The following is a 14,503-nucleotide window of genomic DNA, read 5'->3' on the forward strand; positions in this document are numbered from 1 at the left end:
GAAAATGCCACTATGCAAATTTTTGGAGAATATGTTGAGGAAGTCCATTAATAAATAATATTTATGAATCAGAGGCATTAAAAGTGCATTAAATTTGAGTTCACTCTCTATAATGCAAATGATTTGCAGCTACGCGTAGCTGCTAATTACCTTGTTAGTCAGACATATTCATCACTGCAGAATGTTTTTTTGGATACCACAGCCAAAGGTAATGTAAACCATATCTTCTGAGAAGATGTGCCTGAAAAAAAAATGAGCCAGAAAAGTTTGGTGTGAGCAAAGAAAAGTGAAAAGTAAAATTTTCAAAAATGGAATGATTCAACAGCACTGTGTTATGTCATTGAAGGGATTTCTTCTTCATGTTATACAAAGTCTCCAAGTGTCCATATTACAAAGTGATGTCATAAATTATCAGAGGGGCCGGTATTTCAAGTAAATGGAATACTGAGTTTTAAGACATCATGGGGCATCAAGTAGCTATCATAGAACCATTTCCAATTTTCTTGTTTTCTTGTTAAACTGTGAAAATTATTTTCTAAGATAAAACAAAAGAAACACTAAATCAGGAGGACACCCTGTGATGGGGTGGACTACTCCCATGTACCTCTACAGGGCATTTTTATTCCTGCAAGATGGTCTTATACTTAGTTGACCCTAGCAGGGTCATTTCAGGGTAAGAGCAAAGAATCTAAAGTCAAATTTAGGCCTATCAAAGAGTGAATGAGATGAAAAAATGTCACACAGAAGCTATTTAGGAGAAAAAAGACAGGAGAGGCAGGAGTCCATAGAAGATCAAACACTGAGTTTCTTGCATCATTTCCTAAAGAATTGATGGGCTGTTTCACAAACCTTGTGAAACAAAATATCAAGCTTGCTGGGTTTGTGCACGTATCCTTTTTCTGTAGAGATAGTGCATAGCATATCTCTAGTTGAATGGAAGAATTTTGAAATCAAGATAGATGGGAAAAGTGATTCAAGAAAGTGCCACCAAAAAATGCATAGAGGAATCGAAAAGAGAGAAAAAACTCCACGGAGAAGCACAGGATCTCACATTAATGGGGTGGGGGTATCAGTTTGAGAGAATGATCACTCCAAGAAAACCTGCAACATTGTTCTCAAGGCCTTCTGTTTCTTCTCCATTCCACATACCATTGTCAAGAGAGTCTCTGTGAAGAAAAATGTGTCTGCTAAAACTTAGATTAGACTAACTTATCAACACTTATTAGGTGGAGCCCTATAAGCTGACATTGTTCTGTACTTTTAGAATTATTCTTGCACATGTTTGTTTGTACCAAGACCAGAAATATTCAGAAAGGCCGCAATGCAGCATCACTCATACGATTTTTAAATATTTAGTACATCTGGGAATCTTCTTTATGCTATTCATGATACATAATTTATTTGACCCCTTTCTCCAGCATTTCCAGAGACCTCATTTTACTCTGATCTAAGTTCCTAGGAAGCATGCTTAATTGTGATGTGATATAATTATTCCTTTTAAGCTGTTCATCTTGATTTGACTCCAAACAGATATATGGAAGTAAATCCCTGATCCTACTTTTGCTCTAATTCTTCTGCAATAAACCGCAGGGCTGTAGCGAGCGTTTATTAAGTAATTATAATTCAAAAGCCCTGTGTTGGGGCAATAATTTAATCTTTTATAACTTTGGATAAGGGTGCACTATCATATTTTCCAGGTAGTGAAATAAATGCAATAATTAGTTTTGCTATATGCTCCTATTGCTCAGCAGTCAAAGAAGACAAAAACACTTCTGAGTTTCTAAGAAGCTGATACATCTGACACAAAAAGAGGCACGTTCTCAGATTCCTTAGGAATTGTCTTCTGGGAGGAAGATCTCAGTCAAGTAAATAATGACAGCACTGATAGAAATCAGAATAGGGCCGGGTGGTGGTGGCGCACGCCTTTAATCCCAGCACTTGGGAGGCAGAGGCAGGCGGATCTCTGTGAGTTCGAGACCAGCCTGGTCTACAGGGCTAGTTCCAGGACAGGCTCCAAAACCACAGAGAAACCCTGTCTCGAAAAAACCAAAAAAAAAAAAGAAAAAGAAAAGAAAAGAAATCAGAATAGGCTATGTGAATGCTTGTAACTGGAAACAAAGGAATCCACCAACTCTTTGTTTTTTTTTTTTTTGTTTGTTTTTTTTTTGTTTTTTTTTGGTTTTTCGAGACAGGGTTTCTCTGTGGTTTTGGAGCCTGGCCTGGAACTAGCTCTTGTAAACCAGGCTGGTCTCGAACTCACAGAGATCCGCCTGCCTCTGCCTCCCAACACCAACTCTTAAATATGCCTGGTAACAACAGCTGGAGAGAGATAAAGCAGGAGACATGGCAACCAGATGATACTGGAGAGGTAGTTGTCTCACAAGTGTTGACTAATTCCTCCAAGCTATATAATATGCAGAAGAAAAAAGAATCATTTATGTTCTGCTGTGATCTTGTCTAAATGATGAATTTTGACAATAATCTATTGGGTTCCAGCTTGTCTGAAGTTTCTGTGTTTTTGTTTCAGGCACAAACTCTGATGGAACTGTAGCTATGTGACTGAGATGCTAACTTCAGAAAACTGTAGGGACTAGATAAAGCCTAGGAAGAATCTCCTCAGGGGCAAAACAATACCATAAGGATGCAGAAGTATGGGTGGTGTACAAGAGACCATTTGCTCAAGTCCTGCTTCAAATGCTGTTTCTTTAGTAGCTAACTGACATATAAATAACGTTGGAAAAACTACAAAGTGGTAAAATCTGAAGTAAACTGAGTCTTGTGTCTCTGTTTATCATTGCCATACTTTCCAGGTACCTGTCATGCCATAGCAATTAACTTTGCACTCTAGCCCAGATTTGCTGTGTGAAGGGGCCTCCGCACTGCCCCCTGCACCACCCCTCAACTCTGGAACATTCCATTCTGGACTCACTGTGGATTCTTGGAAGATTTGTTCCATGCTGCAGCTGCAATGCTGATGGATACAATTCCAAAGGACCTTCTTATTGTTTTGAAAGGAAAAATAGCCATCTTGTCTGTGAGAATGGCTGACAGAGACCCTTTGTCTAGAGGGCTTCCTGAAGATCAAGGGGACTGTGAAAGGCCAGCTAGGGTTTCTCAGGCTACAGTCATAACTGCAATGTTATATAACAAGGCACAAGACAGACCGTGCTCTGACGGCCTTTCTAGACATTCCCCTCATCCTGCTCAGGTGGAAAGACAGGGAATGCCATCTCCTTATTGTCTTTCCTTGGGTAAGTGTTCTGTAAAATAAGTAATTCCACATTGTTTTTCGTTAACAGTTTAGACAAAGCCAGGGATCCTTGTAAGAGGTAGGACACTCGTAGCTCAATATTTGCTGATCAGTTTCCTTAAAATTATACATTGATTATTTTTAATTTGTTTTTTAAGGCAAAACATGAGCATAGTTTAGGAGCTTAGACTTTCATTAAACTCTCACTCTTCCTGGATACTCTTTCAATTATTTTAGCTGTCATTTAGCTTGAAATTAATCAAATAAATGGAAACAAATATATATTTTGAAAAACTAATGATTTAACACAACTAATAAAAACCTACTGTTTATACTCACCTACCTGAATTCATCACCTAATAATTCCAAATCACGTAAGAGAAATGTTTTATCATGTATCGGGATGTTTTGTTTGCAGGTACATTAGACATCCTGGAGGCAGGGATAATCCCGAAGGAGAGACAACAAATATGAATAAGTTCAATTCTTTGGAACAATGTGGCCCTTCTCAAACCCTAACTCTTTGAGAGACACAAACTCTGCTGTCTTTAAGTAACTGTTATGTTAGGAGATTTAATGGTGTAATATGACTTGTGTACATGGCATGAACTTGTCAACAATTTGACATATACACAGACAACGAAAATAGAACTTCCAATAAGTTGCAAGATGCAACTGATCAATTATGTTTTAAATTTTATTTTTATCACTGGAGTCCTTTGGGCCTCTTCCAAGTGTGTCTGGGAAGTACTTGCAGCTGATTGTTGGACATGTAATTGAAACTGGAATGCTTTGTGGTTAGAAACACTTTGAACATGAGCTTCAGACAGGCTGATGTACACTGCAGTCTGATGCTGAGGATTAAGGCAATATTATAAGCCAAGGAAGGCTTGAAACAGCTCAAAACTCCTAGATGAAAAGAAATTTCCCCTTCAAGTGTTTAATATATTTCCTAACTTTAAATATTTAATTTATATTTCTTGTAATTTCCTTTAGAGATTCTGTCCACATTTAGAAGACTTTTGGAAACTCTGAGATAACATGATTATTGTTTATATATCCTAGGGGTTCTGTGAAATTGGAATTAGTTTAAAATCTTTTCCAGTGTATGGTTAATGGCATAGTTTCTGCCTAACTATTATATGGCTATTCAAGTAGCTAAAATTGTCAGCAGGTTGTCCTTTCATATCTGAGAATCTGAGATTTAGACTGTTTACATTGTTCTCTCTGCTGTCAAACAACTTTTACTGCCTTATGCACTAATCAGACCCACATCCCAGCAACTACGGAAAGGACATGGCTGAAGATTGTGATAAGGTTGTCTTGAAGCAATGCCAAGAAGCTCAAGCTTATAAACAGAATTGTTTGTAGAATTCTATGCACATAAAAAAGCATGATAAGAAGTCAACACTGGCTTTGTTTGCAAAGTCTTCAACTATGGAAGTCATCCCTAGCGATATTTCAGATTTCACCTTGAAAATCAATTAGCATTTGCAAAATGTCTTTTGAATTCTGAAGATTTATACATTCTGTGGTAGGCAATGCAGTTCTGCGGTATGGCACTTGACACTATAGCATGAGTGAGGATGTGGATTCAACCTCCTACTTTTCAAAATTAAAAGAGGCAAAATGCCAACACCCAGGAAGACATGTGTGTACAGTACGATTTATAATTTATTCATGCTTAAAAGCTATTGTCCTGGTTTTGACAACAATCCAAAAGCAGTATGTATTCCTTATCATCCCTCAACAAGGATAAAAAGGATGCTGACTAGGCAGAGTGGACCCCTATCAATTTATGTTGAGAAAACAGCTTCTTTCTTGTATTGTTAATTGAGAGTAATTCAGAACAGGTGTGAGGTTACACTGTAGTGTTTTGACATCTGAATGCATTGTGAAAATAGTCAAACTAATTAACAAAACCATCACTTTATAAACATCTCAGTGTGTGTGTAGTGAGAATTTTAAAAGTATGTTCTACGCAATTTGGAAATACTCAATATTTCACTGACTTGGTTAGTATATAGTACAGCGTGCCACCAAAGCTTATTGCTTCAGGATAACTGAAATACCTGCACACTTCGGGTGGCATCTTTAGTGTCCCTCCTCTCCCACTGCAGCTTCTACAAAACCCATTGCTAAGGTCGATGTTGATGCATCCACATATGGATGAGATCACTCCAGCGATTATCTTTCTGGGTGTGGCTTAGTTCCCAAAGTGTTACAAGCAATCATTCATGCTCTGCACATCACAGAAAGTTCTCCTCTTATGGCCCTGTAGCTTTCTAGTGTGTGCATATTCCTAATTTTCTTCATCCATTGGTGAATAGTTGGACCTCCGCAGCTAGGAAATGAAAGCAGCCTGTGAGTAATACTTAATTATACATGATGTATCAATTTCAATTCCTTTGGATTTTTACCCAGAAATAACAATAGCAGATCCTATTATAACACTATTTTTAATATTCTGAGAACTTTCATACACCTTTCCATAATAGCTACACTAATTTACTTTCCAATCAACTATATAGAGCTGTTCTACTTTCTGCATCTCTATCAGCGTTTTTCATCATCATTTCCTAAATAATTGCATATTTCTTATTTTAATAAAAATATGACTCCTTTATTTCCCTGATCCCTTTCCTCCTTCCAACCATTTCCATATATAACTCCCAGTCTACTCTCTCTCAGATTTATGCCCTCTTTTCCTCTGTTACTGTCAAATATTTGTATGTTTGTATAAATTTATAAATACACACACATACAACTTGCTAAGACCAAATATCTTTACTAGTATGTATATGATTACATACAGAGCTGGCCACTTCATATTGGATACCAAACTTAAGAAATTCACCTTTATGGAAAACCATGTTTTCCCCTTTCAGAAGTTTCTAGTTGTGGACAGTTCTTTGTCAACAGTGGCCCTGGTAAGATTTCCTTCTCCACAATAGAGTACCTATCGGAGTAGCTATGTTCAGGACCTATTTAATCAGACATATTGCGTAGATATCAAAGATGTCATTTCCCTCTTGCTTCTAGGAGATTTGACCTCAGAACTACTGGTTCCCTGGCTCTTGCAAGCTTCCCCGCCCCCTTTCTAGTATATTCCCTGAGCCTGAGGGGCAAGAGTTGTATTGTGGGTGTATCCTATGGGAGCTTGGAACCGCACAAACAGTTGTTCTCTGCATTTATTGAGTTGTGACTTTCGATAATTGTTTCTGTCTCTTACAAAGACAAGTTTCTTTTATTAGGATTAAGAGACATTTATATGAGGGTATAAGGACACATATTTAGACTGTATTTAGGAACTATGCTGGATTAGTGTGAAATAGGTTCTCCTTTATGATCAACAACCTCACTAGCCTTGAGTAGTTGGCTAGGTTTCCAGTTCCAGACACAGTGTCTCTCTTGGAGATAGGATTTTAAGTCCACTTAGATTTGAGTGAAACCATTTTGATTCATAGAAAACACAGTTGGACAGGACTATTGGGTATTTCCCTCTCTTGGCAGATTACATAGGATCTCCTGCTACTATGAAAGTTAGTCTTTAGGTGAGATCCAACTCAGATCCTCCAAATCCTCTAATCAAACGCATGGTACCTTCAGTCCTTGAAAAGCAACTAAGGGCAGCAGCAAAAGAATGGTTTTGAGACTCAGTAGCTGATGTGATATGGAGAAAAGAATCCTCTGTTAGGGACAGAAGTCAGAGGTCTTCTGTTGGATCTTTCTTGCACATGATGTAAAGGTTGTTAGGAGTGGCAGCAAAAGTTTAGATGGAAAAGAGACTATTTATCACAAAATTAACTCTTTTTAAAATGTGTTTTTAATTAAAATGTAATTACATCTTTTTCTTCCTCCAAATCTTCCCATATACATCCCTCATTGTTCCACTCTCCCTCCTCTCAAATTTATGGTATCTACTTTAAACTGTGAATATATATATATATATATATTCCTAAGTATATGTATGCAACCTTCTCAGTTCTTCATAATATTACTTGTTTTTTTGTGATTTTAGGATTGACCATTTGCTATTGGATTAACAAACTGGGAACTATTCCCTGGACAAGTCAGTATTTCTTCCACTCTCAACTTTAGCTGACTGTAGTTCTTTGGCTAAGGTTAGAGCCCCATGAGATTTCCCTCATCCTAGTTACAAGTCTATTGATGTGGATGGGATTCCTGTCTTGTACAGGCAGTCATCTTGGGGAAACTTCACGGGTGTAGCTTCTCTAGCATGTCTAGGAGACAAAATCTCAAAGAAAACTTCTGGCTCTTACAATCTTCCCATCCCTTCTTCTGTTATGATTCCTGAGATTTGGATTCAGGAGTTGTGCTATAGGTTTATCAGTTGGGGTTAGGCACAAAAAAGTCACTTATTCTCTTTAGTTTGATTGGCTATTTCTTCTCTAATGGTCTCTGTCTGTTGAAAAGAGACATTTCTTTGATAACAAATGAGACGTACATTTACCTATTGGTATAAGGATACACATTAATAATGCAGTTAAGAATTATACTCATTTAGTAAAGTGGTATTTGTAGATTCTCCTCTGAGAGGCATGACTGCGCAAGACCTCTGTAGCTGCCTATGGTCTAAGTACCAGGCATGATTCCCTTCTTCTTGGATGGGTCTGAAGTCCAGTTAAAGAGCTGTTTATTATCACTAGGCTGTGCATGCCACTAATGCACTCTTAGGTTTATGCTCCAATGTTGGACATTATTATAGCTCACAGGCATCACACCTGTGTAGGACTATTGGTTGCTTCTCTCAGTTGAGAGCCTGTCTGGCACCTATGGGACTGTGAAAGCTAGTTCGCAGCGAAAACGCTTTCATGTCAGATCCAGCAGGGAGCTCCCAGGTCTTGTTTCTGGAATATATGATATCCCCAGCATTAGAGACTTATGTTCCACGCCTGGGAGACAGCCAATGGCAATGAAAATGGTCTATATTGCTGAGGGGCTTTCCTGAACAACCCTGAATAGCAACTCAAAAGTGAGTTTCTCAGGCCCATGATTTGTATTATTATTGATAGATAATCTGTACCTCTTCAGGAAATAAGTCTCAGCACAGATGGGAAATTTCCATTTACACTGTAAATGTCTACACATTTTTTTCTGTGTTATTTTAGGGAAACAGATATAATCTGCTTCCTTATGACTTTTTAAAATATACAAAATAAGTTCTAAATGCATAACAATACCAATAAATTCCGGTGAAGTTATCAGAAGACAAGAATGGTGAAGTCCGAGGCATAGTTTTGAAATAAGAATATACTTGCATTTGGTAGAGTTAATTGATATTTTGTAGTGTTTATTTTTATACACTGATATGTAAATTCTGGGGTGGTAGATAGATCAAAAAAATGTCCGGATACATCTGCATTTCTGATACGGAGATGTTTATATTATAAAAACATCCTTTGTTTATAGGGGCTATAAGAAAAGTACTGTTCCCAGGTCAGGGATTGTTTAAAATAGTATGCTTTTCTTGATAAAGTGAAGCACATAGGTCCACAGATTCTGTATTTTTAATATATGCTGAAGAAAAAATAACTTAGAAAATATAATAAGATGGCTCATTTTATATTTTAACAAGATAAGGTCCAAAACAAGATGTATATCCAAGTCCCCTTTTTACATTTTTTTTTGCTGAGAAAAATGGAAAGACGATTTAGCATATTCCTAAGAATATAATAAGTGTAGGAATATTTCAGATAATACCATTATCTGACAATGTTAGTAGGGTATTTGGTTAAGAACAAGTAAAAGTTTCTATGTGGCAATATAGATCCAGTACAAAGTGTTTCTATTTTACTTGATTTTTCAGATCACAAGTTTGCAGCTGCCTGCTTTTCACACAATATACAGAATTGTCCTTGTTTATGCTCCTATCAAGTAACTTATTTAACCTTTGCGATATTGAGGGGTTAGTATTTTTTGAGAATTTCATGTAAATTTTGTTTTGAGCAAGTACACACCTCACTGTCTACCCTCTAATGCCTCATTTTCCCTTTCCAACAACTTACCCTTCACATTTCATGTTCTTCTCTCTGTCATCTGTCTTTTTTCTTAATCCTGTAGGTCCATTCTGTGTTGCCTTATATGAGCATGACAATATTACAGGTTTCTCCAAATCACCATCAATCCTCCATCACTCCTCAGATAGAAGTAAGTTTCTTGAGTTTCTACCAGAACTGTTCTTGGATTTTGGTTGCCTTGATCTTGTCAAAGTCTTGCCATTTAAGTTACAGTGCTGTGCACTCACGTGTATCACAGTCTTGTAATATATTGACAAAGAGCATATCACTGCAGATGTCCACCACCTCTGGATCTTTTATTTCTGCCCCCTTTCCCATAATGATTCCTGAGCTGTAGCAGGAGGGGACATGATACCTACCCCCTTTTAAAGACAAGTACTCCAAATGTTCTTATACTCTGTGTGTTGAACAGTTGTAAGTCATGGATTTCTTTGATGAGGGTTGAGAAAAGCACTAATCTATGCTTGTAAAAATAGGAACTTAGAGTGTAGTTTAATACTATGCCCATTTGGCATAATAAAATAATAAAGGTTCTCTTCTAGGGTTCTGTTATCTAACTGGAAACTGGTCTGGTGCCCAGTTAACAATGCCAGGTATAAATTCTGTCTTGTGGATTGGGTTCTATGTCCAATCATAAAGTGGTTGCATATTCCAGTAACATTTGTGCCATTTGTACCACTATACAAAAGAATATATATCTTGCCCAGACACCCAGACAGTTATTCTTGTAACTTGGAGGGTTTACATAGGACCCTCCAGCACTATTAAAGCTAACCAGTAGGAACAAAACTTCCAAGGTCAATACCAGATTTATTTCTGTTGACCGAGGTTTCTGTCCTCCCTGATCCTGCAGCTGTTCAGTCCCAAAGAAATACACAGAGGTCTACACTAACATAAACTGGTTGGCCTATTAGCTCAGGCTTCTTATTAAGTAATTCTCACATATTAACCCATAATTCTTGTCTGTGTTAGCCATGTGGCTTGGTATCTTTCATCAGCAAGGCATTTTCATCTGCATCCTCTACGTCTGGGTGATGACTACAGACTGCCATTTCCTCTTCCCAGAATTCTCCTGTTCTCATTGCTCCACCTCTACACCTGCCTGGTTGCTCCACAGACACTTCCTGCCTTGCTACTGGCCAATATCGTTTTATTAAAAATAATAAAAGTGACAGGATTAAAGACCATTGTCCCAGAGCATATCCTGATTCAAGTATGTGGTGTCTTCAGCAATAAAATCTGCAGTCAAATTCTGAGGGGCAACCAAAAGAAATAACCTTGGTCTATAAAGGTGGGAATTGTGTCTATAGAACCTGACGGACAACTTAAATATTGGTAGCCCATAGTCACCACTGTGCATTATGAAAGCTTATGATACTTGAGGAAGGCATTTTCTCTCCATTCAAACTCCCTTTACACACACACACACATACACACACACATACACACACATACAACACACACATGTGCTTCTACAACAATAATTTTCCATATGGTGTTTGCCTATATCTGAGAATTTTTAAATCAGTATTGTTAGACTTACCTTATGTTTGAATGTACTAAAAGACACACAAAGTCACTTTGGTGAGAGTGGAAGACTGTCCAAAGAAAAGCTGTCTGCACTAGGAAATGTATTTGCTGTGACACTATAAAACCTGGGCAAGAGAAGCTGGAAATCCATGTGCCGGATTTGAGGAATAAAATCAAATGGATGTTTGGCATTGCAAAATTGCAACTTCCGTCTTTTAGGTATGGCAATAGTACTGGGTTAAATTCCATAAAATGTTTTTACTCATAAAGGTATGCTGATCAAGTTTTTTTTTTTTTTTTTTTTTTTTTTTTTTTTTTTTTTGGTTTTTCGAGACAGGGTTTCTCTGTGGTTTTGGAGCCTTCCCTGGAACTAGCTCTTGTAGACCAGGCTGGTCTCGAACTCACAGAGATCCGCCTGCCTCTGCCTCCCAAGTGCTGGGATTAAAGGCGTGCGCCACCACCGCCCGGCGCTGATCAAGTTTTGAATAGAACATTATGATAAATATGAACAAAATAAGATTATACAATGAATGGTCTATGCTATGTTAAAATCTTTCCATCTCTGTCCTGGTTTAAAAAAAAAAAACAGTCTAGAACGTCTTCGCTATATCCCTCAAACCAAGATGTAGAGCATGCCACGTTTTGAAAACACAGATAAGTTTCTTCTGCACTTCCTATTCCACTAGCCAGCGAGGGACACAAATACACGGTACTCTTAGTCTTCCAATCAAGTCTTTCTCTCCTTTTTTTTTTCTGTTGACGTTTTTATTTATTTTTCATTGATTTTTATTGAGCTCTACATTTTTCTCTGCTCCCCTACCTGCCTCTCCCCTCCCCTTCAGCCCTCCCCCAAGGTTCCCACAATCCCAGTGTACTCAGGAGATCTTGTTTTTTTCTACTTCCCATGTAGATTAGATCTATGTATCTCTCTCTTAGTGTCCTCAGCCAATCAAGTCTTTCTTAAGCAGCTGCACACCTACACAGAACAGCATCCACAGTAATGTTCAGGTTTCCATGCTGAAGGCTGGCAGTCTGTCACAGGCTGACATTGAGCCCATTATGTTCTATTGTCAATCAAAGCATGGCAGGGAAAGTTTCCTGGAGGCCAGGACCCTGAGTTTGCTGTCCTCCTCCACCGTCTCTTTCCCCTTTTCACACACTCCAGTGGCACACAAACACAAGTCAGCCCCACCCTGCTCTTGCTCTTCTCCTAGACTTTGAATCCTTTACTCCTTCACGTCCTTGCCCAGTGTTTTCTCTCGCTCTCTCTTCACTAAATCCTACTCCCATTTGTCTGACTGGCTCCTTCCCAGGCTGCAGGAGGATGCAAAGCCACTGCTGAAGCTGTTATTGCCTCTGCAGCTGGGTCTCTGTCAATATCACCCGCCCACGCTTATTGGGCTTCTAGAGTCACAGGCTGGCCAGGCTAGAGGGTGGGGGAGTGGCCAAGAGAAGGGAGGGGGAAAGCAAAGGAAACAAGAACAGCTACCAGGCTTGTTGGGTCTCTGTCTGTAGGTGGTCTCTGGGTCTGTGACTGTGGAACCACCCAGGTGGCTGAGTATCTAGCTGGCAGCAGCTGGGGATAGTGAGCACAGCACAACAAACCTCCTGAGCAGAGATCTGAGAAGAAAGAGAAGCCTAGGAGAGCAAAGAGCTCTCAGGAGCCTTGCTTCTGGGGCTCTTGCTGGGTCTCCGGTGAAGATTATCATTTGGCAGGAAGTAAGTGCATTCTTTTTCTCGTAGTGACAATTCCACTATGTGGATAGCTCATGACTGCGCCCTGCGTTTATGTCCCACTCCACCTGCCAAACCTCTGATCAGTCTTTGGGAAATGACAGAGAACCAGAAAGAGCGTTCAAAACTAGTTCAGAACTAACAGCTGCAAGGTGGGTGTTTTCTCTGCCTATGTGGTTACTTATCTCACCCAACCAGGTAAACTGAAGTTGAGAGATGCTCTGTTACTGTAATATTTCTAGAAACCCCTAACTGTAATGGTTAAAATAGACGTTATGGGAGGTTATGTGAGTTCGATTTTACTGTTAAGGAATTCGGTCTCTGTATTTTGGCTAATTTTGTGCATGTAAGAGTAGAACTTTGGAATATGGCAACATCAGTAAGAGAGGAGAGGAAACATGTTATTGAAAATCATGTCTTTATTTTGAACAGCTTGGATTTTAGCATATTTGGTTCAACGTGGCTTATGTTTTGTTCATTGTATTGTTTCGGTTTCCCAAACACTTTTTTTCAGGGTCTGTTTTCATATTAAAGTGTTGATGATGTTATTCTGGTCATGTTATCTTTAAGACTTGGGACAGTGTCAGATCAGTACTGATGCTGAATCCATGCAGAATTCTCAGCTGATGAACCCTGTCGATGTGCCATGTAGATGCTGGCTAAGAAAGTCTGAAATACAAGTGTAGTAGTATTTTGGTGGACATTTGGGGAGAACTTAGAGAACAGTAAGAGGGCACTGCTGTGGGGTGATCACAGTTCTGGCTCCATGCCTGCCATGGCTATCTCTAAGGCTAGGGCTACTGCTACTTTTGCAACCAACACAGCCAAGACCCATGAGGAGTACTGGTCCTCTTCCTTTCCCTTTAGGCTCCCTCCTCTCACTTTATGGCTGACTCCTGCTTTCATTACTATAAAAAATAACTTCCTGAGTTACTGAGATGCCCCATAATGGAACTAGAATCCCTATCACGAAATTTTGGAGATGCAGGACTATAAAGCTTTATTTTCATTTTGCATAACAAAATTAGCCACTAATATTTAACTTAATTGCAGTTTGTTCTCCTGTTTTGTAAATGATAGACCACAAATTTCTGCGAAGGACGAATAAAGACAATATGGCTTGTTTTAGGAAAATAATCGAATGTGTAACTGCTGGTTACACAAGGAGTTTATCTGTGTTCTCTTCTTCACTAGTGTGTCTCATTTGAAGTGCAGTACTATGGGAAAAGGGAGTCTTTGGACACGTCTTTCTAGAATGATGAGAGTGAGTGAAAGTCAAGTATGTCTCTCAGCAAGGGTAAACCTGGAAGTGTGTTATGACCTGTGAGAGTCGTCTCTTTGCAAATGAGAGCCAGTCATACTGTAACAGCCTTGGGGATTCCTACTTTTTCTCGTTTCAGTTTAAAATTTTGCTTTTGCAAAAAAAAAAAAATTTGCTTTTGCTGTGTACTTTTGCTTTCTGGGTTAAAATAATCAAGCGTAGTAAATAGATGGTGGGGAATTGATTTGCTATAGCCATTAATATGGGTGTAATCAAGGTTAGGCATAAAACCCTCAGCTACAGAAATCCATCAAGCCTTACAGGACACCAAGGGGTACCATGAGCCTCCCCTTTACGTGTGGATGTGTTTAAACTAATAGCATCAACTGAAATTGCCCATGAGGCTCTTGAAAAGAGGCTTGCAAGCCTTGGATAGCATAGTGAGAACCTGTACACTGTTGCTGCTTGTCAGTCTCACCTGTAGAACTAAAGGAAGAAGTAAACACTTGGCAACTGGACATTCTGTCTCCGGATTCTCATGTGATAAAGACATGGACAAGATAGTTGATATATACTGTGAGTGAATTTGTCAAAGGGAGGTGAAGTCATGTCTCATCAAAGTAGAAATGTAGTCAATCCTTTGCCCAACCTTTCCTTGGATATAAATTATGCTAATGTTCCCAACTC

The 14,503-nt window shown here is 38.8% G+C and overlaps 1 protein-coding gene across 1 annotated transcript in view; it reads left to right on the forward strand.

The window, feature by feature from the left end:
- Nucleotides 1-12,302: 12,302 nt before the first annotated feature.
- Scn7a (sodium voltage-gated channel alpha subunit 7) overlaps nt 12,303-14,503 on the forward strand; it is a 76,867-nt gene continuing 74,666 nt past the window's right edge. Inside the window, exon 1 of the mRNA XM_057755189.1 lies at nt 12,303-12,540. The gene's annotated coding sequence lies outside the window, so the exon portion shown is untranslated. The remainder of the gene's footprint in view (nt 12,541-14,503) is intronic.

The sequence above is a fragment of the Chionomys nivalis genome, chromosome 22 (assembly GCF_950005125.1).
Source record: "Chionomys nivalis chromosome 22, mChiNiv1.1, whole genome shotgun sequence".
Classification (NCBI taxonomy): Eukaryota; Metazoa; Chordata; class Mammalia; order Rodentia; family Cricetidae; genus Chionomys; species Chionomys nivalis.